The sequence below is a fragment of the Furipterus horrens genome, unplaced genomic scaffold (genome assembly GCF_987537825.1).
Source record: "Furipterus horrens unplaced genomic scaffold, mFurHor1.1.pri manual_scaffold_2, whole genome shotgun sequence".
Classification (NCBI taxonomy): domain Eukaryota; kingdom Metazoa; phylum Chordata; class Mammalia; order Chiroptera; family Furipteridae; genus Furipterus; species Furipterus horrens.
Window position 1 is genome coordinate 164,090,380 of NW_028327172.1, and position 25,787 is coordinate 164,116,166.

General features: G+C 39.9%; 1 protein-coding gene across 2 annotated transcripts in view; it reads left to right on the forward strand.

Annotated features, from left to right (window-relative positions):
- RASGEF1B (RasGEF domain family member 1B) overlaps positions 1–25,787 on the forward strand; it is a 565,627-nt gene that overhangs the window by 316,544 nt on the left and 223,296 nt on the right. The window lies entirely within an intron of this gene.

Below are 25,787 nucleotides of genomic sequence, written 5' to 3' on the forward strand. Positions count from 1 at the left end.
GTCTAGAGCCTTGGTATCTTGTCCATTCAGCTGGTGATGGAAAAGAGAATTAATATTATGCATTGGAGATGTTTGTGGGTCAGACCTGGAGGAGTCCACATTATATCCACTTAATTTTATTGACTAGAATTAGGTCGTGCAACCTCACGCTAGTATGAGGGAGGTTAAAAATAAGTGTAGGCTTTATAGCTAGGTTAAAAAAAGAAGTAGAGCATAGCTATTGGTAAATATTAGCAGTCTTTGCCATATCAAAAAAAATTTAAAAAAATTAAAGCTTTAAAAGAAGAAAAAAACCTGTTCATTGTTAATATAGGATACTACATACATTTTAATTTAATTTATTTATTTAAAAACATTCTTAAGGTTTTATATATTTTTTGAGAGAGGGGGTGGGAGAGAGAAAGAGAAGGAGAGAAACATCAATGTGTGATTGCCTCTTGTGCACCCCCAACTGGGGACCTGGCCTGCAACCCAGGCATGTGCCCTGACTGGGAATTGAACCAGAGACACTTAGGTTTGCAAGCCGGTGCTCAGTCCACTAAGCCACACCAGCCAAGGCTAAATACATTAAAAAAAAAAAAAAAAAAAAAAAAAAAAAAAAGACATAAAACTGCTATAAAACCTATAAATTTGGTAATAGCTATATATGCCATTGGAACATTAACTACAGCATCAAATTTTGCACACTAAATATTTGTTGAATGACTGAATGCTTGTAAGTACACTCATCAGTATTATCTCTACCAGCATCTCCATCTAGAGTTGATTCAGGAGAAACAAAAGTTAAACAGTAGCCTATACAGATGTTGTAGGAGAGTGTTTGATGCCTTCTTGACAGTGTCCTGACATCTGCTTCTGATGAAAGGCAGTTTAGTGCATAGATATTTTGTTTACTGACTCCTAACATTGAATAAACTTTATTATATAAACAGTAGTTGATGAGAGGTTAACTTACTTAGGATTTTCCTTTTATTTTTCTATTTTTTGAGAGATTTTTGAGTTAATGATAAATTTGCTTGGCCAGTTATAGAAGTTCATCCAAACAATCTTGACTACTAAGATCTCAGGATATCAAGATGTTCTATAATACTCTACCTTTGACTGAAGTTGAATCATTGGGGTATCTGGGTCATTGAATTATCAGACATCTACTGTATAGCAAAATTATCTATATTATATCTTTTTGGCACACTAGACTTTATCACCCATTAGCAACTTGAGCCCTTGGCTTCTGGCTTGTTGTTTATGACATGGTAGACCTTCAGTAAATGTTCTGTGGCCCCTGGACCAGGAATATCAGCATTGCTTGCATGGAACCTTTAGAAATTCAAATTCTTGTGCTGACCACAGACCTATTTGGGGTAGAGCCCTGCAATTTGTGTTTTAACAGTCTCTCCAGGGTTCTGACACATGCCAAAGTCAGAGAACCAGATCTTAACAATTATACATGTAACGTCTGTCCAGAAGGTATCCAGCCATGTAATATGAAAAATAGAGACATTTATTGAAGAAAAATTGTACATAGGGCAGTGACACCTCAGTCTCCTTCAAAGCAGGCGCCTTGGGTCCTCACACAGTTCTCCCAATCACCAACAGCTGCCCCATCGTGTTTTCCTGAATCTCATCAACGGTCTGCTATCTCTTCTCTTTCCAAGGTGACTTTAGTTTTGGGAAAAGCCAGAAGTTGCAGAATGCCAAATCTGGGCAGTAGAGGGGCTGAGTCATCTGGGTGATTTGGTGTTTCACCAAAAAACTCTGCATGAGATGTGATGCATGAGCAGGAATGTTGTGATGAAGCTGTCAATCACCAGTTGTCCATAGCTGCAGCCTTCTTAATCATCTGAATAGTTCCCGCAGAGGAGTGTTTAAGCTTAATACAAAATTTCATGCAGATTCTTTGCTCTGCTTGCTCAGTCATTTTGAATGTGATGGCCACACAGTACACATGCTTATTCAATGGTGTCTACTGCCTCCACTGACTAGTACAGTAAAGTCGTCATTGTTCACACATATGCATTCCAATCCACTCTCCTTAGCTGCCAGGTTACACCAATGTCACGCAAATCATTCTTGTTATATTGACAATGGCTGGACTTTTTTCAGACAGACCTCGTATATATTGGTAACATTGGGTACTTCATTGTTGTTCACTGTTCTCAATCAAGCTTAGTAGAGTACATTGAGAACTCTTTCTAGAATTGGACATTTCTGGGATTTATCTATAATTATGCAACTGTCTTCAGTTCCCCTTAATGTCCCATAAAATTCCAGTTGATACCTTGGTTTCCACCTGGTGATGGTGATTGTGGACTTGCCTCCAGAAATATGAGAGAATAAACTTGATGTTTATGTCACCAAGTTTATGGTGATTTGTTATAGTAGTCATAGGAAATTGATACAAGTAGCATTTTCCATATATTTTGTTTTTTTCTCATATTGGTAAAATATTTTGAGTCTATCACTCAAAATATGTTTATTCATAAATATATGCACGTAACATGTTCATTACATACATTATAAGATATACAACATAAGATTTTAAAATAATACACTATAAAGGGAAAGAAATATCTTATAGGTAATTTTATATTACTAATGGTATAAAGATATTCTATTTTAACTAATAATCATGCTTTAGTGAAAGCAGTGTATTTGAATATGCTTCATTAGATTGAAAAACTTAACAATTTGTTAAAGATCTGTCAGAGTTCAGTTTACTTAGATATTTTACTCTAATGGTTATTGTAGCTGAAAAAAATTACCTCACAAAGATAGGCAGACTCAAAAGGAGTATGTGTTTTGGGAGCATTTCTGAGTATTTTAAATAAAATTCTTAAAATTCAGGCCAAGAAAGCCATATGCAAAAAAAGGAGAGTTCTTTCTTCCCTAGAGAAAATCCTAGGAGCTTTAAGAAGACATTTTTTTCCTCCCATAATCTTTAGGTTCTTTCAAATTCTTAGGTATTTTCTAAACCTGAATCTTCTCTCTGCAGCTGCTGATCTGTCTTAAAACGACAGGTGGCCCCTTGTTTATTGTAGCCCTGGGGTGGGAATGTCAATTACCTATTAAGAAGAAGGAACTTGAGGCCCAGAGGAGACACTCAATTCATCAAAGGTCACAGGAGTCAGTGACACTTTAGGACCTAGAATATTAACTGGAGTTTTATTCACTTGAGCACCCAATATTCCAGGACAGAGAGCAAGCTGGTTTCCCCTCAAAGATAAATACTTTTTCTGTCCCATCTGAAATTCCATTATCTAGTTGTAGGGCTCCAGAAGGTATGAGTGTTTCTTTGTGGGACTAACAGGAAAGTTAGACTGGTCAAATATGAAGCATTGTGTGAACTGAAAAAACTGTCAGAAGACATAACAATGAAAAATTTCATTCAAAGAAAACTAATTTCTTTATCAAAAGAAACCAGAGTTTCCAAATACCATGCCATGCTGTGTATGAACTAGACTGGGCCTTAACCCATACCTTTTACAGGGGCATGAACCACACCCTCTTGAATTGAACAGGACAGAAGTCCTGGTCCCCCAGGAGGGCAGTGCCAGGCACATAGAAGGTATTCAATAAATATTTGCTGGATGGTTTAATGCTCTTGCTGCTCTCCTCAACTTCCAGAATCATTTTCCTGCTAGACTCCAGCAAAGCCTCCTCTAGTCTTCCTGGTTGGTATATTGAAACATAGGTAAGGTGGTGCAACATACTGTGTTACAAGGTAGTTAACATTATTAATCTTTTTTTTATTGTGGATATATTTTATTTATTTATTTTCCATTTTTTTATTGTTTTATTACAGTTGTCCCATCTTTCCCCCATTGCTCTCCCCTGCCCCACCCACCTCCCCCCTCTTCCATAGTCAATCCCCACCCTGTTGTCCATGTCCATGGGTCATTTACATTAGTTCCTGACTAGACATCTCCCCTTCTTTCCCCCCTTCCTCCCCTCCCCCCTCCCCTCTGGTCACTGTCAGTCTGTTCTTTGTTACCATGCCTCTGGTTCTATTTTGCTTGTTTGTTTTGTTCATTAGGTTCCTGTATTAGGTGAGATCATATGGTATTATGAAATGTCCTTCTTTGTCTCTTTTCATGGTCTTTGTTGTGAAATCTGTTTTGTCTGATATAGGTATTGCTACCCCAGCTTTTTTTTCAGGTCCATTTGCTTGAAATATGTTTTTCCATCCCTTCACTTTCAGTCTGTGTAGATCTTTTGTTCTGAGGTGGGTCTCTTGTAGACAGCATATATGTGGGTCATGCTTTCTAATCCATTCAGCTACCTTATGTCTGTTGATTGGTGCATTTAATCCATTTCCATTTAAGGTTGTTATTGACAGGTGCTTTTCATTGTCATTTTCCCCCTTTGTACTGTGTTCCTCTCTGTCTCTCTCTGTTTCTTCATGTTCTCAAAGCAGACCCTTTAGCATCTCTTGCAATGCTGGTTTGGTGGAGAGGTATTGTTTTAGCCTTCTTTTGTCTGGGAAACTCCTTATTTCACCTTCCATTTTGAATGAGAGCCTTGCTGGGTAGACTAGTTTTGGTTGTAGGCCTTTGGTTTTCATTGCTTAGAATATTTTTTGCCATTCCCTTCTGGCTTGTAGTGTTTCTTTTGAGAAATCAGCTGGTAGCCTTATTGGAGCTCCCTGGTATGTTATTAGCTGTTTCTCTCTTGCTGCTTTTAGGATTCTCTCTTTGTCTTTGAGTTTTGCCATTTTAATTATGGTGTGTCTTAAAATGGGCCTGTTTGCGTTCATCTTGATTGGGACCCTCTGTGCTTCCTGGACTTGCATGACTTTTTCTCTCATCAAGTTAGGGAAGTTTTCTGTCATTACTTTTTCAATTAGGTTTTTTATCGCTTGCTCCTCATCTTCTACTTCTAATATTCCTATGATACAGATATTATTATATTTCATGTTGTCCTGCAGCTCTCTTAAAACCTCTTCATTCTTTTTCAGTCTTTATTCATTTTGTTGCACTGTCTGGGAATTTTTTTCTATGTTGTACTCCAGCTCATTGATCTGATCTTCTGCTTCATCTAGACTGCTTTTGATTTCTTCTACGGTGTCCTTCAATTCAGAAATTGTATCCTCCATTTCCTCCTGGCTCTTATTGATAGTTTCTATGTCCTTTTTAATGCTGGTATAGTTCTCAGTAAGTTCCTTGTAGCTTCCTTGGAGTTCTTCATAGTTCCCCTGGAGCTCTTTGTAGTTTTCTTTGAGCTCACTGAGCTCATTGAGCTTCCCTATAATCATTATTTTGAATTCCGTGTCTGAGAGTTTGCTTACCTCTATTTCATTTAGCACTCTTTCTGGGGATTCCTCCTTTCCTTCCGATGGGGGGTTGTTTCTTTGTTTCCCCATTTTTGTGACTCTTCCTGTTTATTTCTTCTTCTCAGATTGATCTGCTTTGACTTCCTGTCTTAGTTTTGTGACCTTCTGTGGTAGGAGCCCTGTGGGATTCAGTGGTGCAGTCTCCTTGATCTCCTGAACTTGATGCTTTTGGGATGTGCTTTATGCTGTTTATTTGGGCAGTCTGGTTGTATTTGGGTTTTGGTTGTTGTTGTATTGCTCTTTGGTGGGTCCTTCCCTCCAGTTAGTCAAGAGTCACTCTTCCCATCATGTCTATATACTGTTGTAGAAGTGCACTTTCTTTACTTCCTGGGTCTGCCCCTGGTGGTATCAAATTGTGTCCCAGTCTGGGCCTAAGCAGCCTGTTCGAGACTACCAGAGATCTACTGCCTTTGTCTGTCTCCTTTAGTTGTTAATCCATTTAATCTGTGATTAGCCATCAGGTTGAAGCACCAAGGGTGGGGCAGATTAATTCCTGAGAGCAGAGCTATTGCTTCCCCTCTGGCTGATGCCACTTGGAGCAGAGTGGTCTGCCTGAAGTAGGTATGGGAAATGAGTCAACAGTGGGACCCAGTCAGCTGCTCCCTCAGTTCTCTCCTCAAAACCACTGCCACAAATTCTCCTGAAGCATCTCTAGTTCTCTCTGCCCTCCCTCTTCTGGATCCCAGGGTAAGTGGGTGCCAATATATTTTCATATGTGGTCCCTTTAAGAATCTTTGTCTTCGACCATTTCTCTCAGGCCAGCAGAGAACCCCTCGGCTTTTTGCTTTTCACAGCCAGGTGCTATTTGACTTTCTGCTCTGTTGCTTTAGGCTGGGAGGCCCACCTGGGTGCTTAGACCCCACCCTTCTCAGGGGGAACCCCTGGCTGCTGAGCTGTTTCTCAGTCCCTTCAGCTGCCACCCGTGGGAGCCCAGCCCATCTCTCATCTCCGTACTTCCTACCAGTCATGTTGTGATGACGCAGCCTTGCTGTCTGTCTGTGGATATAAGACTTCTCTCCAGCTAGTGTTCAGTTGGTTATTCCACATTATTTCTCCACAATTAAGTTGTAATTCCAGGTTGGTCCTGGGAGCTTCCACTTATTCCTCTGCCATTTTGAATCTCCTAGTCTCCTTTAATAGGCACTTGTGTGAATGGCTAGTGTAGTCAGGGTTTAAAAACAAGAATGCCTCTGGTTTCACCTTTGTCTTATTGCCCTGAATTACTCTATTGTCAAATAATAGTGAACTGACCTGCACCTACAGAACAGATACCATCCAACTAGCCATTCAAAAAGCATTTTTTGAAAACCTACTAGGACCAGATGCTAGGCAATACTGGTAGGTACAAAGACAAGTGATATAGACTCTACTTTCAATTAGTTGGTTATATAGTGCCTGGAAGCCCCTAGAAGGTGAAGGGTTGTAAGAAAAGGTCAAGTCTGTCAGTACAGGGGCTTCCCAAGGTATCTGCACTTACTTGAAAGAAGGCTGTGCTCTTGGCATATTTTGTGGGCCCCCTGGGATATAGTTTAAGTCAGAGACATCAAAATTAAATTTTAGTGATATTCAGAAAAGAAGAGAAAGATGAAGTTTCTGTGGCTTACTTTTACCTCTGCCCTTTGCTTCCCAAGCATAGGCCTGGGCTGCACTCAATTTCCCTACCCAGGAATGGGGAACCCTAGAAAGATCACTGTGGCACAGTGTGAGAATGGGAACAGGAGTGCAGTTGAACTTTGAAGGAAAAAAGGCCGGTTTGGAAGCTGTGGAGTAGGGTAGTTAGAGTCTGAAGACTGTGTATAAAGATGTAATTAGTAGTAACTGACATTTATTGAGTGCTCACTGTTCATTAGGCACTATTATCAGCACTCTACATTCATAATTTCATTGAGTCTTTACAGCAACCATATGTGGTTGACATTATTATAGTGTCTTTCAGATGAAGAAACTGAGGCATGGGGTCATTAAGTTACTTGCTCAAGGACACACAGCTGGTAAGTAGTAGAGGCAGGTTTTGGACTTTTAACCACCACTCTGTGCTGCACTATACTTGATAGATCGGATATGAGAGGTGCAACAATTGGAAGGTCCAAGGTTGACACCCAGGCCTCTGGTTAAAAAGCCACTCACCATGATGTACTGACTATCACGGGGAACACCAGATTTGGGAGGAAGAGCAGATTTGGGAGGCCAGGGGAGACTGTGGTTTGGGACAATTTGAGATTGAGGCATCTTTAGGACCTGCATGCAGGTGAAGATGTTAGTTATTTGATGGTTTATGGTTCTGGAATTCAGGAGAGAAATATGAGCCTAAAAGAAACTATGACAGAACTAAACAAACAAAAACAAAGAAATAAAAAACCCACACATAGGAAAAAAACAAATGTTTTCAATAATACTTGAAAATTTGACCTGATATTTTGAGCAGCTGATATCTAGAGTCAGTACATATTCTAATCCCTAACTTTTATACAAAATAGGCCTTCATACATAAAGGTGGTTTTGCTGGCTTTTCTCATCAGGAGGTTAAGCTGTGAGTGATATATCTACTCGTCGTGATGATTTACAATTATGCACCCATAGTCTTTCACTCAGCATTTGTGACAGCACTGGCTGGCTTCATTGGTATAGTTTGTATCCATGGAGCTAATTGACATATACTGACGTCAGATGCTTGGCATTGGTTCCATTGGCAACATATACCCACCAAAAGAGCTGAGTGATAGCAATACTGAGAGAGAGGAGATGCTGCTGACATTTTTATGAGTCTGTAAAAATAATGTTTTAGGGCTTGTATATTCAATAAATCTACTTGTGAAGCTGATGGAATGTTCTGTATTGTGGGGAAGATAAATTAGCCTAATGCCTGTGTAGTTTCTTTGTTCCTTGTTCAACAAAAGGGGGCAGACGATATACAGCTGTTGCCCATGGTAAACTGCACTTCAGTCTTTAATGAAAAATGTCCTTCCAGGGCACCCTCTCCAACCCCAAATCAGAATATGCCCCCATTTTCTGACCTTTGTTGAATGCCTATCAGGAAATCAGTTTCATGGTGTTCTTAGGTGATGAGTGGTTTAAACCAAAGTTCTTTGACATTAGGTTAGTGATGGCTTCCTGTGGCAGGAAGTTGTTTTCCACAAACTTGCAAAACTCCTTTCCTGTGTCTTTCTGTGGGGTGGTGAATGGTACTGTTGCAAACCAGAAATCAGACCCTGCTGGGACCTTCCTACTTAGAAAATGGACAAAAAATTGCGAAGAGAAAGAAAAATGGCAACCAATACATTAAGTAGTGCAAAGTCACTCTGAGGAAAAGCTGGGTCTGTAGATTTCTGAATACCAGAATGATAGGTACCTCAGGACATGCCTCTGATTTTCTCTCTCTCATAGGAATTGCCTAAAAGACCACTCCTTCTTGTTCATAGTGTAGTCCAGATAGCTAATGCATCACCTCAGAGAAACTGATGGATTTTTGAAAGGGGTTTAGCATTATTCCCCTTTCTCTCTGTAAACTACTAGTCTTTAAATTTTTAAAAGTCTTTTCTCTTATCAATAGAAGTTAAGTAAAGACTGCGAAATATATGTACATATCTTTAAATTGTGTGTGTGTGTGTGTGCCCTACTGGCTGCTATATTGTGAACATTATAAAATTCTATTCCTTGCCCACTTAAGCATATTGGCATGTAGTGAGTGACAATGATATTATTATTTTAGTTATTAATTATTCATAGTTATTAGTGGAAAAGAAACTTTGTTGTAATGTAATATGTCCACATATATCTCAGTATCCCACATGGAGAAAGCCTGGATTAGAGAGAGAAAAGACTGGAGGAAACTTCTGCTACATGCCCAGCAGAGAAGCTAGTATAGAAGTCAGCATATTTGTCCATTCAATGGTTAGGATTTGAACACCTACTTTGTGCCTTTGAACAAAGCAAGTCCCCCCTGAATGAGCCTGTACTCTCCTGAGAGAGCCCAGCTGTCCTGATATGTGACTACAATGGGCACCATTTACCTAGGGTACATGGAAGTGTAAGAGCGGTGGCATTGGTGAGGGAAATAAACATGTACCTGCTGTGTCAAGTAGAGATAGGCACTGTGAGGGAGAACAATATAGAATGTGGGGACAGAGAGTGAGAGGGAGAAATCCGATGGGAGAAATCTCCTGAGAGGGGAACTGAGGTTTGACCTGACTGCACGGAGGTAGCTACTCCTGTGACTGTTGGAGGGAGGGCATTCTTAGTATTCATTCTGGGTTCCATCCTGGCATCCCTGGTTGCAGATGACCACAGCTCAGCAGGCCTGAGAATGACTTCCTGAGGGGCTTTCTGGCTCCCAGGGAACAGGAGGCCCATTTCAGCAGCTGTGAGCTGCCACATAAATAAGGCACCAGAGCTTTGTTACACTCAGTCTGCTCCCTGTCAGGACTCACAAGGCAGCACCCTTTGTGCTTGCTAATAATGGATGTCCTTTCCAAGGCTCCATCACGGTCTGAAACACGAGCTGTGAATTGGTACACCCAGTTCCTCCCTCCCCACCTCTCCCTCCACAAGGCTGGGAGTTCTGATGCTTTTAAAGACTTTTATTTTGTATAAGGTGGATGTCCAAGCTATGCAAACAGTTTAATAACCAACTGACTAGAATTTACCCCGAAGTTGCCAAGTATTTTAGGAAACTGGACCTATATAGGAAGGATACCACTTGTGAGAAGTGGCAGAGGTAGAAAGTGTGAACTTATGTTGCAAGGAAAATTGGAAGTCTTTGCAGTCCTTTCTCTATATGTTTTTACTGAATTTTTTAAAATTATAAAAATAACATTTCTTAATAATTCCAACAATACAATGGTATTAAAAATTAATAACCTCTAACCCTATTCTTCTCTAATAATTTGTACAGAATAGTGCAGAGGGCTGGAGTGTGACTCTCAGCCAGAGAGCTACTTGCTAGCTATGTTATGTTGCACAAGTTAATTTCGGCCTCAGTTTTCTTATCTGTAAAATGGGAGTGAAAAAAATCTTTTACCTACCTTATAAGGTTGTTGTGAGTATTAAATGTGCAGCACATATTGCACTTAAAATAATACCTGGTTAAATGTAAGCACTATGTTCATGTTAGCTATTATTGGCATACTATTATGAAGTAGTATTTTTTTTTCTTTTATTCAAATCATTGTGTAGAACTTGGTACCTCTTTTATTTTTTCTTCCCTTATTCTATCAAAAGTATCTTCCTAGATCCAAATCCAAAAATATGTAAACATTCTTATTAATTTTTAACAGCTGTATTCTACTATTTAATATGGACAGTCATTTATCTGTTTAGACATTTTTTTAGTAGGCATTTGGTTGTTCTGTTTTTAACTCTTACAAATAATATAGCAATAAAAATTACTGTACATAAATTTTTTGCACTCTTTCTGTTGTTTCTAAAAATTTTTTAAAAGTGGGATCACTGGATCAAAAGTCATGAGATTTTAAAATGGTAATAGATGTTCCAAAATATCATAGCAATTTGTACTTTTACCAGAAATATATCAGTGCTCATTTCCCCATGTGCTTACCAGCACTGGATGTTATCAATCTTTAATATTTTTCTGGTTCATCAGGCAAAAAATAGAATCTCATTGTCCTTTCAGTGACACTTCTCTGACTACCAGTGAGGTTGGGTACATTGAAGGGTCCTAAGCTGAGCATTAAATAGTAAGATTTCTAGTTTGAAAAATCACTAGAGCTAAAATGTGGAGGACTGAATAGGTGGGACAGTGGGGAAGGCTCATCTGGAACTAGGGAGGCTGGTTAGGAGGCTGTTTCTGTTCTCCTTCCTTTACCCATTATTTTGATAATTTGTAATCCCAACTGTCAACCTCTAACTCTTGATCCTTATCCTAGGTTCCAGTAACATGTTTCTTTTCCTGCATTGTGCATGTCAGTTGTAGAGGCAGCTCCAAATGTCCAGAATAAGTTCCTATCTTATATTTCCCCTCTCTCCAAACCTATCCTTTCTCTTATTTTCTAGACTTCATTAATGGTCTCACTATCTACTGAACTAAATCTAGTATTAGGGTTAATTAGTCTTGTCTAACTAAACTACAAAACTTGGAGTCACTTTTCAGTCCTTATCCTTTATCCCCCACAGCCAATCCATCACTAAGTTCTGTGATTTTACCTCTACCTGCTCATTCAAGTCCTCCCTCCCTGTATTCTCCCTGAAGCTGCCATTTGATCACAACTTCATCATTTTTTTCCTGATTATTGTATACCTTCTTCAGTTCCCAGCATGATTGGGTTCCTTCATTCTCTTCTCTCTACTTGAAATTTTCTTCCATCATTTACCCCCAACCAGTGAAGTGAAACATCCTCCTAAGCTTAGCTTGAGTGTTCCTTTTCCTGTGAAGTCCCCTGTTATTCATACCCTACTCCAGGCAGAACTCATAACTCCTTTGTTTGTGTTCCTGTTGTATTCTCTTCATGCTTAGGTTGTAACACTTACCCCATATCATCATCATTTGAATCTTTTGCTCCATGTTATGCGTGACCTTGAGAACATGGGCCGTGACTTCCTCATCTTTTTATCCGGCACACTACCTGGTAAAGGCAGCAGTTAATAGTTTGTCGAGTGAAGCAGGGAAGACACACAGGTTTAAACTTTTGCTGCTAAGAATTAAGTTATTATTAAAAATTCCTTATCTTTAATATCTTTAAAATCTTTTAAATTATAAAACAGCACTTATTCCTCATAGGACATTTGGGGAAAAATGAAAAGTAAAAACAATATCATTCATTTCCTATTTATACTTTTATTTTGTCTTTCTCCATCATAGTTTAATGATTACATAATAATTTCTAGTGGGATGAGTACCCCACACACACCTGATATCTGTATTCCTAGAGTCCGGGAACCCTGGACACACTAAAAAGCACTGGGACAAGATGGGCAATCCTTTAATATAATAGATAAAAAATATGTTAGCAGAAGGTTATCCTTCACAGTGTTTTTGTAGAGGAAATATTTCTCAGTGTGGTGCCATAAGGTCTAGAGCGACGTTGCTGTACGGACTGAGCTGGGAATGAATGAATAGATTATGGGGGCTCATCTTGAATTCCTAACGCTCAATGTACTCTTGATCACTCATCATTATGTTATTATTTTTGTTTCCTGTAACAATAGAGTTTCTCTGGTGAGATTCTGATTTTCTCCATATTCATTTTCAATGAGCAAACTGTATTTACTATCTACGTTATAATAGAGCTTGAGAAAAGACAAGGGAAATGGGACAAATCTTATCCCATCAGATCTTTACATAATTCGATTCAGAAACAAACAAACAAATAAAGCAATTGAACTTCCTCTGGGATTTCTGTTGTGTGTTTCATCAGCTGTGACAGTAAATTTGTTTTCTAACTAACTCTTCACCTTTTCTTCCATGTTAAGGGTTGTGGTTGCAATTTTCATTTCATTATACTATCATAATTTACACACTCAACACCATGATGTTGAACATTTCAGTTTTTTCCTTTTTTCACCATTATAATAAATATAATTAATAAATATTTGAGGCATTAAACATTTTCTGTATTGTTTTATATCTTTAAGCCCGTTTTAGATACAAAATTACTGAATCGAAGGATAAGAACATTTTGAGGTTCTTGGTACATTTTGTACAATTTTTTCCAAGTGTTGTTCAAATTTACACTTTTCCTGTAATGTATGAAAGTGGCATTTTTGTCACATCATTTCCAAGAGCGAATGTTGACAATTAAAAAATAAATCTCTGCTAATTTGCTAGGTGATAGGCTGTTATAGAATTTTTACAGAATGTGTCCTCACAGCTTCGGAAAACCTTTGGACTGACTAAGATTGTTTATCTTGGTTAAAAGTCTGTTATATATTCTTTAAATGTCCTGATAGCCCCATAATTCCTGGCAGCCCTGAGCATTATTCCCATTTACAAGGTGTACAGTTGTGCTTCAAAAATGGCTAGTTGTGAGTAATACGGGCTGTGTCATCTCTGTGTAGGAGGAATGACTTCTTGGAAGAGAGATGGGGACCCCAGGGAGGAAGAAAAAGAAAGAAAATGTTTGACTAGGGGTAAATTGGATAGTCTGGGAAGGATTTGCTCACTAAAATTTGCTCTCCATAAATCATAGTTTTAAGACCAAAGGATTGTTAGACAGTGTAACCAGGGACTTGCTTTTTTTTGCAGTTAAAATAAAAAAGTCACCCACATATTCCTCTAGGTACAGGCATGCGATGGGAAAGGAGGGAAGGACAACAAAAACCTTGTGAGTCTTGACTACCTTTAAATCAGGACACTAAATACTCATTTGGACTCACTGAGAGTCCCTGTCTTTTAGGGTATTTGCTTGCTTCCCTATAGCTGTAAGTTTTTCCTGAGCTTATAAAATGCTAAATGCAAGGTTTGGAAATCAAAGCACCACTTAGATATTGTCATTTTAAAGTGCCCAAGACTAAGAAATTGCTATTTGTGACAAATGCTTCTCAAATTATTTCTAGCCCTTCCCAGATATTTTCTCCCCAATCAGCACATATTTTATTGTTGTTCCTTAGGAGGAAAATTGGTCTGATGGGATGAGATTTTGTTGCTCTCTCTTACCCATTTTTAATGCCCAAGTAAAGCAATCAGCAAATGTGGATTGTTATTTACTTTGTGCTGGGCTTTGAAAAGGACCAAGAAGCCTGCTCAAATCTCACTGTGCCAGATCTTCTGTTTAGGAAAAAAAAAAAAAAAAAAAAAAAGAAGGTGATTAGTAACTAAGCAAAGTTCTGCTTTCAAATAGATCACCGTCAAGTTGTATAGAGTTCCATGAGCACCAACTGTGAAACTATTTGGGTGAGTTTTAGGTGCCAAATGTTGGAGTACAAATCTGAGTGCAGAACAAGATTAATAATACCTGAACTTTTCTAGAATTTAACAATTTAGGAAGAACGTGTAAATAACTTATTCTTATTTGAGCTTTACCAAAACAAAGCCACACAAAATCCCCATTTTTACAGCTAAAGTAACTGAGGGTCAGAGATATTAAATAAATATCTTGCCAACAGAACTCCATGAGTCAGGACATAGACAGAAATGAACATCATAGTTCATGACTAAGCGAGCAGATTTGCTTGTCTGGGCTAGAGGATTTTACAAAGTGATTTGCAGGGAATATGACTTCAGAAGTAGGGTGGAGCCTTTGGAAGTAAATTCAGTGTCTTTGATTATTTTTTGAAAAATTTTGAGCAGGAGTAATATGATGTATGAAAGTGATGCCTAGCATAGGTACACAGGTTGATTTCAGATGGAGAGAAGCTGATTTAAAGAGGTTGTCCAAATAATATTGTAATAGTCAATGGATGATACTCTAGTCTTAATTTGTATGGGAAGGTGGTATAGAATGGGGAGGAGAAGACCCATCAAGAATATATCCAAAGAAAAACATGGAGGTCTTAGTAATGCAATGGGTGTGCCTGATGACAAAGGAAGGAGAACTGTGAATCAGTGTGGAGACTGGAAACAAGCAGAATGGCAGTTCAGTTCACCCAAAACTGGCTCCTTGAATTCGCAGGCAGTCAGACAATTCTCTGAAAGCATTTCCAGCACCAGAGGAACACAGGGGTGGGGGAAGAGTTACAAAGCAAGAGTTTTCTGGCTTGTTTATAATCACCAACTTAATTCAATGAGGAAGTCGTTCAATAAGAGATAGAAAAGAGCAGTTTTTATCAAAATTTTTCCAGTGTTGATGAGTGGGTTTCTTTGCTGCAAAAACAGCAACACTAAACTGCTTGATCCAGTTTTCTGCTTTGTTTGGGGAAAGTGTTTCTTCAAGCTACAACATGGGACAGGAAGAGACTAAGGTTCTTTAATAACAGAATTTTCATTTGTGAAGGTTTGTAAAGTTTTCAATCTCCTTTCAGGAAAACGGATATAAATAATTTGTATTTCTCTAGCTTCCCTGACTAGCACAGCTTCTGAATGCACCTCTAAAACAAATTACTGCTATTTTAGCAATGTGGGTATTTAAACAAGTCATTGAGAACAAAGGTCTTTGAATACAAGGGTGTCCTAAGCAGATTTCAATATCATTAGTAGCTCATGGAATAATTATACAGGGTTGGGTAAAAGTAGGTTTACAGTTTGCATACACAAAACACAGTTTATTCTTGTATTATTTATTAATGTATTATTTTCCATACAGACAACTGTAAACCTACTTTTGCCATACTCTCTAGTCTCATGTTCTGGAGTTTTCTTTATCTCAATAATAAGGAGTATTCTATAAGGGAAATATTATACAGTATAATCAGATTTTGCAACTTTGGGGGGATAATGGAGAGGGAACTACGTGAGGCATCTTTCATGAACATAGAAGAATCAGAATTGTTAAGTGGTGTTTTAATTTACCCGAGTCTCAGAATGAGTGAGGCAACAAAGCAAAATGTTAATAGTAGTTTTTAGTCCTTCTGTTCCAAGTCATTTTGAGTTTGAGACCTTGAGCCAATAGTAGTAATTAGTGGCATCTAGTTGCAGACTCTTTAATCTGAAATGAAAAAAAAAAAAGAGTGCAACCAGTGACCTTCCAGTGTCTGAGGTAGAAGAGAAGCTGAGAGCTCTTCCTTTGTCCTTGTCCTCCACATACTCCTCCTCCCCCATCCAGTGAATGCTTTCTGCCTCCTCCTAACTTTCCTAGGTGATCTATATGGAATTTCCACTCTGGAAATTATCAACCTTGCATCCTAAAAATGTATTCTGGTTTTTTACAGCAAGTTGACAAACATTTCCTGAAAACCTCCTATATGCCCTGTGCTAGTTCTCGTGCAAAAAAAATTTTTCCTCCATATTGACTGAGTCTGCCTCTTTGTCTCTATGGTAACCTTGATAGAAAGCTAAGTAACACTCCCAGTAGGATGCCATTCGTTCTGGGGTTTGGACAACGCTGGGACAAGTGTTCCTTAGTGAGTTACTGTCGTATGTTACGGAGACTTCTCAATGTTAATTTCTTTCAGCAAATAAGCTTTCCCTGAAATATATACAGGATGTAGTGAAAAGAGACCGGAACTGAGGATTTCTAGACTGGAATTTTCCCAACCTGCTATGAGGCTTTGTCCTGGTTGTTTGACTTTGGAGAGTTCCTTTGGTTTCTCTTTACCTCACTTACCTCAGCTGTAAAATAAGTGGTTGGGCTAGAGGCCGCTTATAATCTATGCCCTTTCTTCCAGCTCTAATGTTCCACTATCATATTTTGTTTAACTTTTGTTAGGAAAAAAATGATATCTTCTATAGCCTCGGAGTGCTCAGTAAACTGTATTAAATTGATGATATTAGTAAAAGATGCTTTGCTTGCTATTCAAAAACAGACTTTTTGCCACCACTGGAAAATAAATTAACTTGAATGGATTATTTGTGTAATGTTACTTGGGTGTTACTTTTAACTTGGGTGTTTCATGTATGGAAAATAAGCATTAACATTTTTTCGGAAGAGATGATGCCTCAGAGTTTTATCAGACCGTTTTACTACATCTGCTATGTGGAGCCAGTATTTTGTTTGTTTTAATGGAAAAATGACTTTTTTTTTTCAGTAAATTAATGTGAGCACAATATATTTCCATGGTGGCAATGGGGAGGGAAGTTGGCATCCAGGGTTCGAAGAATATAGAGGATAGAGAACTAGGTAGAAACAAAATAGATCCTAATAAAGTCTGTTTCCTTTAGAAAGAACAAAGACACAGCTGCTCCTGTGAATCTAAAATAAGTAAATAAAGGTTTGTTGTTTATTCAGTTACATACTCCCTGTTAAGTGATGAGAGTGAAGGGAACTGAATCATCTATTTAAATTAAAATGTCACAGGGCCTTTTGGGGGGCAGTCACTACTTCTCTGACTTGCCCTGGGAAGTTTGCTGTCTGGGTTGGCATCAGCCCAATCATGGTGGCTGTGTTGTCTCGGACTGCATGCTGTTCTTGACTCCTGTGGAACTTAAGGGGTGGGGACTGAGTGGGGCACAGGGAGGGAAGGAGACTTGGGACAGCTGTGCGTATCCTCCCAGACACATTCAGGGAAACGTGTGCCTTGTGAGAAGGCAAACCCCACCTGCCCCTGTGATTTTGGCAGCCTGTAATTCTAGGGCAAATCATCATTTCTTTTGGTTGTTTTTGAGACCTGTTCTTTTGAACCAGAGTTGGACTCTTCCACAAGATTCTCTACCTAGAGTTTAAAGCTCACTCTGATCTATTCCCAACTCCAGGCAAGCTTTTGTTCCATTGCCAAGGTTCTGTAGCCCTCAGTTATAGGACCCAGGTATGATTTTGCTAGCAGCTAAATCTGGTCCCATAATAACTACTAAAGGCAATGGCTTCCAGCAGGGACTGCCCTGGCCTTAGGCTGTTGTGCCGCCAGACTACTAATTGCTGCCTCTGATGTTTGTCACAAATGCCTAAGAAGAAGATATTCTACTCTTCCTGCGAATTTGAAGTTGCACATAAATGGTCCTAAAGTGTGGGGGGGGGGGGGGAGTAGAGGAAGAGGACAAATAAGTAGGTTGCCTGAGGTCATGGTTCTGCTCTGGATCTCACCCTAGTTATCTGATAAAAGAGAAGGTTGTCTGAGGTCATTCCCAGCTCTAACGCACCCAGTATTCATGTCTTTATCACTGTTTTCCTGCTCAAATCCCATCCACTCTGTGAAGCTGCTTTGTCCAGAGTTCCCTGCCTCCATAAAAGTTAATTTCTCTCTTTGCAATATCATTTCACCATTATAACCCTCACCACAGCCCACCTTGTACTTTATGCTTTGGATCTGTGTCTGTCTCCCTGACTAAACTGTTAACGCCTGGGTAATCAGGTCTGCTCATGTCTTACTTATCTTTATGTTCTCATAGTGCTTTCTGCATTGCAGGCAAGCACGTAAGAAATGTCTGAGTTCAACAGAACTTTTCACTTACAGTCACAAGAAAACAATCTGCAAGGAAGTCCTTGGGAATGCAACCTGTAAAATTGCAATTTCTGTTAACCTCTTACAGGCTGCCAAAATCACAGGGGCAGGTGGGGTGTGCCTTCTCACAAGGCCCACGTTTCCCTGAATGTGTCTGGGAGGATATGCACAGCTGTCCCAAGTCTCCCTCCCTCCCTGTGCCTCACTCAGTCCCCACCCCTTAAATTCCACAGGAGCTTAGGAGTTGAGGAAATGGGTAGCTCCTTGTTCCTAGACCGTCGTCGTCGGCAGCCGTCCGTCTCGAGAGACGATGGTGTAGCTTCTTAAGAGTCTATCTGCACCGCCGAGAATGGCTGTGCAGTCCGACTCGGGAGTGACATGGTATCTGTCTCCTCCCATGTTGAATCGACATCATGCGATGACGCTGAAGCTACAGAGCCTGGGCAGGGTAATATGGAGGGTCTGCTGTTGCCCATGTAGCAGACCCCCCCTCTCTTCGCAGCTGAAGGGTCCAAGGGAAAGACGGAGTCGATACAGCTTGGGTTCAGGTGCGCCGCAGGAGTTGCCGGTGTTGACTACAACGTCAAACCGCCTTAGGGACTCCGGCTCCGGATTTTCTGTCGGGGTTTACTCCCTTAGCCTTTCCCCTGAAGAGGTATGCCGCAAGGCAGCGGAGGTTTTTTGGAGTCAGAGTTTTCCTTCTCTGATGTACCCTGACTGGAAGATCGAACCAGCGACACTTAGCTCGCAGGCCGACGCTCAATCCACTGAGCTAAACCAGTTCCTAGACCAAAGTTTATTAAAAGGATAGCTACCTTCAAGGATTCTAGCTCCTGCCCTGGCTGGTGTGGCTCATGGATTGAGCACTGGCCTATGAACTGGAAGTTCGATGGTTTGATTCCCAGTCAGGGCACATGACTGGGTTGCAGGCTGCGCCCCCAGTTGGGGGTGTGCAAGAGGCAACCAGTCAATGTATCTTTCCCTCTCTTTCTCCCTCCTTCCCCTCTCTCTAAAAATAAATAAATAAAATCTTTAAAAAGAGAAGGAAAAAAGAAAAGAATTCTAGCTCCCTAATGCATTTTTTAGGTTCCATAGTAAACATGGTTATTTTAATTTCTGCCATATTAATGACCCCACAGACAAGCAGCCTGTACACATATTCCAGAGACATGGACTCCATTGAAAACTGAGACCAATCAGAACTCTTTTTACCCTGTTGAGGCAGGAAATCAAAACAGTATAATTTCAGTGTATTCTTCAAAGATTTGAGTGCATATTATGTTTAATGTATTGCAGGACATACAAAGCTGAAGAGAATGCAGCTTCTGCAGTTAGAACTTGCAGCTTCATAGAAGGTTTTAAGAAATCACTTACATGACTATAGTGTGAGGCTGAATTTAATAAGTGCAATCAGCAAGTGAGAAAGTTCCAGTTATGAGATTCAGAGGAGAGAAAGCTCACATTCAACTGGAGGCAGTTTTTTCAAATGCCATGAAAATGTTTCTTTTTCAAGCATTCTTGGTTAATCATATCAGGGCTAAAGTTCAAGCAATGTTTATGTCAGGGGTTCAGGTGGAAAGTGATCATATAAGATTATAAATTAAATAATGTAGCGGAGAAGATTGGGATATGTTAAAGATAAGGAGGCCAGCTGTACTAAGTGAAAATTAGCTTGGCCTCTTTGTCAGAAAGATAGTAGCAGAAGGAAAGAGTGTGGACCAGTCTTCCCTCAGCCTCCCCGGCACCACTGCCTCTACGGCTAGTACTACCACCACCACTTCCACCAGTTCTGCTATTTCTTCATGTGTGTTTAGCCATGGACACCAGTGGTGTTGGTTTCATTCTGAGTCCTCTCTCCTTGGATTGTAGCTGTCTGTCTTCTCCCTCTGTCTTCACATGGTCTTTTCTTTGTGTGCTCACATATCTGTGTCCAACTTTCTCCTCCTTTTATAAGGACACTAGACATATGGGATTAGGGTCCACCCTAATGACCTCATTTTATTTTAATCAACTCTTTAAAAACTTGACCTCCAAATAGGGTCATATTCTAAATCACCGGGGGTCAGGACTTCAAAATCTGAATTTTGGGGGAACTCAAGTCAGTCCATAACAATGACCAATTTGCAGGATATGTGCTTTGTTTTTATTTTTGAATTTAATTCAGATGATAACTGTTGATGAGACATGTTTACATTTTAGGAGGTACACTAATATTATTTCCACTTATGAGCAACAATGTGGCACTGTGGCTGTGGAGAAGAGAGAAATCAGTCTATGTGTGCATTAAGCCATGGCTTCCACGTTTTTACCATCACCCTTTTCCCAGTTGGCCTCCTCCAGACAGAGACCTCCAGTGTCCCTCACACCAATGCTGTCAGAGTCATCTTTCTAAAGGGCAACTTTGATCATGTCTCTCCTTCTACTGTGAGCATGTTAAGGGAAGGGATTGTGTCTGATTCACCTAAGAACCTTAGGATGCTAGCCCACTCCCTAATGAGTACTAGAGACTCGATAAATGTTTATGGAAATGAAAATGAGATACTACATGCAAAAAATAGGTGTTGTCCTGACTGGTGTGGCTCAGTGGTTTGGGTATCATCCCACAAACTGAAAGGTCACTGGTTTGATTCCTGGCCAGGGCACATGACTGGGTTGTAGGCCAGGTCCCCAGTTAGGGGTGTATGAGAAGCAACTGATCCATATTTCTCTCACACACCAATGCTTCCCTCTCTCTCTTTCTCCCTCCTTTCCCCTCTCTCTAACAATAAATAAAATCTTTTAAAAAAATCTTTAAAAAAATAGGTGTTATTCTGGTTACTAATGTTGTATAATAAGTGACTCTAAAATGTAGTTTCTCAAAACAGTCACCATATTATTATTGATGGCCTCTGTGGGTCAGAAAATTGAACAAACACAGCAGAAATGGCTTGTATTTGCCCCAGTGTACAGAACACTGACTCAAGAGATTAGAAAGCTTGGATCAACTTGATGGCTGGGACTGTTTCACTAACATACCTTGCCCATGGGCATGGTTGACTGGACAATGCCACCTAAAGCAGCCATTTGTGGGTTCTTTATGTGGTTTGAGCCTCACAGCTTCAGGGTACTCAGACTTCTTACCTGCTGGCAATGAACGGGGCAGAAGCTACGTTGCCTTTTATTACCCGGCCTCAGCTGCCACATAGCATCATATCCGCTGTATTCTTTTTATTGGTCAATGTGTCACAGGCCTGCCTAAATTCAAGGAGACTACCACTTGATGAGTAGTGCTTCTCTCTCATTAAGAAAATGTGGGATGGGAGTCATAACTGTGACCATCTTTGGGAAATAAAATCTCCCATTAAAAATAAAAACATCAAACCTACCTACTCAAGAGATACTATACAGAATTCTTTTTTGTAACCAAATTTTAAAGAGGCTTATGGATAAATACTAAATGACTCATCTATTGTCAGTAGAAAGATAGTTGAATAAACTTTTATTGTTCTTTTCCACCTACTAAAAAACCTGTTTACAAAGATATGTAATAACATGGATATGTTAGTTTCATTACTAGTTAAGCTAGATTGGGGAAAGCAACTTGACTTGTGGCCATAATCAGGTTTCCTATTAATTTCTTTCCTAAATTAAACTCTTTTGCCCAGAATTATAAGCCATTCTGCTCCAGGATAGAGGAGCACACATGCAGATCCTGGAGAAAGTCCTGTTGTGTGCTGAGGTTTTTAAAGCATCAGCTCCACCAAAATGGAGTGAGGTTAAGAGCTAGTGTGCCAGTGAGACCAATATAGAGGTCGAATCAGTGTACTGACTTGGATTTGGCTTGGGTTAGCCTCATTTTTGCTAGCAAGATAAAGAGATGTTTTTCTAATAAGAGAGGTAGCAGAATTGAATATTTTCTCCCAAATTAAGCTGGGTGCCTGGACTGGGTTTGGGCTGCACCATCTGAGGTTTCTTTATTTACTTATTATTTTAGAGAGAAGGGACAGAAAGGAGAAAGAGAGGGAGAGAAGCATCAATGTGTGGTTGTTTCTCACACACCCCCAACTGGGGATCTGGCCTGCAACCCAGGCATGTGCCCTGATTGGGAATTGAACTGGGGACCCTTTGGTTCACAGGCCTGCACTCAATCCACTGATCCACACCAGCTAGGGCCAATCTGAGGCTTCTTGAAAGTGGACAACAGCCATTGTCCCCACAAAAGCACAAAACAAGGATAACCTCAGATGCCTGTGGAATTCATACAATGGGCCTGTGTGACAAACACAGGCCACCCATGTTTTCTTTGGCCAAGATAGTATTGTAAGAAAATTGGGAGATTTAGAATAAAAATCTAAAATCCTGGCTTCTAAAAATATCTGAAAATATTTGGTATGCATTTCAGTATGGACACCAGCTACTGCTGTGTGGGAGAGGGGTAGTGGTTGCCACAGGTCCCTGTTGTTTTCCTCAGTATTGGCATAAAGTCATGGTTGCAAATCATCAACACACCTGTCTGCTCCTGTGAATAGAAGGCCAGTCCAGAAGCACTTTGTGTTTCAAGAAAAGAGTTCCCTTGTGGGAGAGGTGAAGAGTTAAGCGTTTGATATGAACACATTGTCCTGTTTATTCATTTAGGCCACCTGTCTGCCTCATTTGAAGTAGTGACCCCCATGACTTTGGGGAAAGAGAGCTGAGAATCTCTTGAGTGATAACTGAACCCAAAGGAAACAGGTGTTAGAGCCCAGGGCCAGGCTGCGTGAGACTCACGGGATACTGAAATTGTAGGAATACTACACGCATTCCTCTCTCATCCTCTCCTAAGTCCTCAGGACATCTTTATTCCGGTAAAAAGCTGAGCCAGAGAGTCTTGAGTATGCTATGGAAACAACCCCCCGCAAATCTCAGTGTCTTAAGGCAGTGGGTTTCATTTCTTTCTCACGCGACACATGTCCAATGTGTGTGCAGTGGAGGCTCTGCTTCATGCCATTATCACTTCAGCACTTCACCGACAAAGCAGAAACCACCTGGAACATTGCCAACAGCTATGCTAGAAGGGAAAAAGAGCTACAGAAATTGTTCACTGGCTCTTCCAATTTCCACTTGGAAATAACACGTTATTTCTGCTCGCATTTCATTGGCCAAAGTAAATCACATGGCACTGCCTAACTACAAAGGTCAATTATACTTTGTATAATTCCTCCATGTCAGAAAGTTGGAAGCGTTGGGTACAAAGTACTAAGAGCTACAACTTATGCCTCTAGGATCTCTTTTAATTTTCTGGTTCTACAGAAGGAGTTTGAGTCAGTCTACCTTAAATTGAACTTTAGAAAAGAATGGCCAATAAATATTGGTATGACTGGTCAGGTCGACAGGGCACATATCAGACATTATGTGCTTGGACATGAACTTTGAGGAGATGGGCCTGTTTGTTCAGGAGGAGTTGCCCTTTGGCAGACTGAGCCCATAGAGCTTTTTAGGGCTGACCCAAAGCATTAAAAACCATTCCCATTGTGTAACAGCATAGAAGACCGGAAGCTTTTGTTTGGCCCTTTATTTCTATCTTTCTCATCTATCCTCAAAATGACTGTCAGCATGCTGTATATATTTGTTGAACATGACACAATATGAATATATCTCTTAACATTCCATAATATCTACACAGACATTCCGCAGGTATGTTTGTATACTGGTAATGAATAGCTTGCTAAACAATTAAAATTGGATCATCTAATAACCAAGTATGATTTCAGAAAGCTCTCAGGATCAATCACTAACTCAGTGCACTTGACTAGTTTATATTTTCCTAAGGGAATGCATCAGTATTGTTTCCTGAAAGGTTTTGGTGATGCAGTTATTGAAACAGACACTTTAATCTTTTAGGGGCATTTTAGCTACTGAAAAGTCACGTTTACTAGCATCAAGATTTATACTGCTTTTTATTTTTAAAATACCTCCACATTATTTGACTTTGTAGAAAAAGGAAGGTTAATTATTGAAAATGTTCATACGGAACTAGAAGTATGTTGTCCAAAAATGTGATTGGCAGCTGAGAGCAGTGTGCTCTGACTGGACATTTATTTTCTTTAATCAAGGAAGGGTGATGAGGAATATTTCTACGTATTAATTAAACAGAAGATACAGATAACTAAAGTTCCATGTATTTGAGGAAAATAGATGCTAGAGAAGTGCTTTATTGTTCAGGTATAATTTGAGGTTCTTTTATTTTCATCAAGGAATCAAACACCCCCCCCCCCTTTTTAAAAAGATTTTATTTATTTATTTTTAGAGATAAGGGAAGGGAGGGAGAAAGAGAAGGAGAGAAACATCAATGTGTAATGGCTTCTTGCATGCCCTCAACTAGGGACCTGGCCCACAACCCAGGCATGTGCCCTGACTGGGAATCAAACAGACAACCCTTTGGTTCACAGGCCAACACTCAATCCATCAAGCTATACCAGCCAGGGCTCAAAAACCTTTTTTTGTGTCTCTCTCTGTTTTACTTAGCCTATTAAAAGGAGAAATGAAAAACATACAGTAGTTAGAATTTCTTCTTACAGAGATCCTTTCTACTAAAATATGTAATCTACAATGACATAATTATTTTATTTTCCCAAGTTAAGATCCATGACAGACCCAGTCTCTTGGCTCAGAAAGTAAGATCACACAGCTCAGTTTGTTTGGTCATCTCATAATATCTGAAAGATCATAGTTTGAGTTGTGTGTATCAATGGATTTCTGACAAATGTTTTTGCGTAAATATAAACCCTGTGGATTAAGAGCAGGAATAAGGATGGCCTCAACAAAAACACAGTAGAATCAACTAACCCTTCGAGGGACTGGAATCTCACTACCCAGATACCAACAAACTCCCCAAAGTCTTTGCCTAGCATCCTGGCTACCAGCAGACCGGCTAGTCTCAGACTCTCCCTCTGTGTGTGGTGGGGTGAGGGGGCAGGGGGTGGGGGGGTGGGGGGTGGGGGGTGGTGCACGGCGGAGGTGACATCTGGTACTCTGGTTTTCCCCAGAGAAAAGCAGTTCCATTCATCTCAGCAGCAGGAGGTTGCATTTCTTCTTTTCATAGGAATGTGTCCCACCTTTTCATTTCAGGGTATGTGAAGGGCTTTGCAAAGTATAAAGAAATACTTACAGGTAATGGAAAGCATGTTATCCCATTTTACAGATAGAAACACTAAGCCAGAAAGATTTAAATTAAAAAAGGCTATTTTCTTAAGTATAGCAGAAGCCAGGAGACATAAGTCATGACTATGATTCTAATGCAGTCATCTGATTAAATCACAATTCATAGACATTTTTTTTTCTTCTTCTAAATCAGCCCTGCAATTAAAACATAATTATGCTTTGCTCTTTCTTGATCCCTTTCACCCAGGGAACAGAAAGTACTTTACAAACATTAATTAAGTGGCACAACACCCTTGTGAGGAAGGTAGGAATTACCCTGCTCTTAGATGTGGTGATAAGGAAACTGAAGAATGTGGTGCTTTATCCATGATTACCAGGGGAATCATCCAAGCTTCCATACAGTTGAAATCTCTCT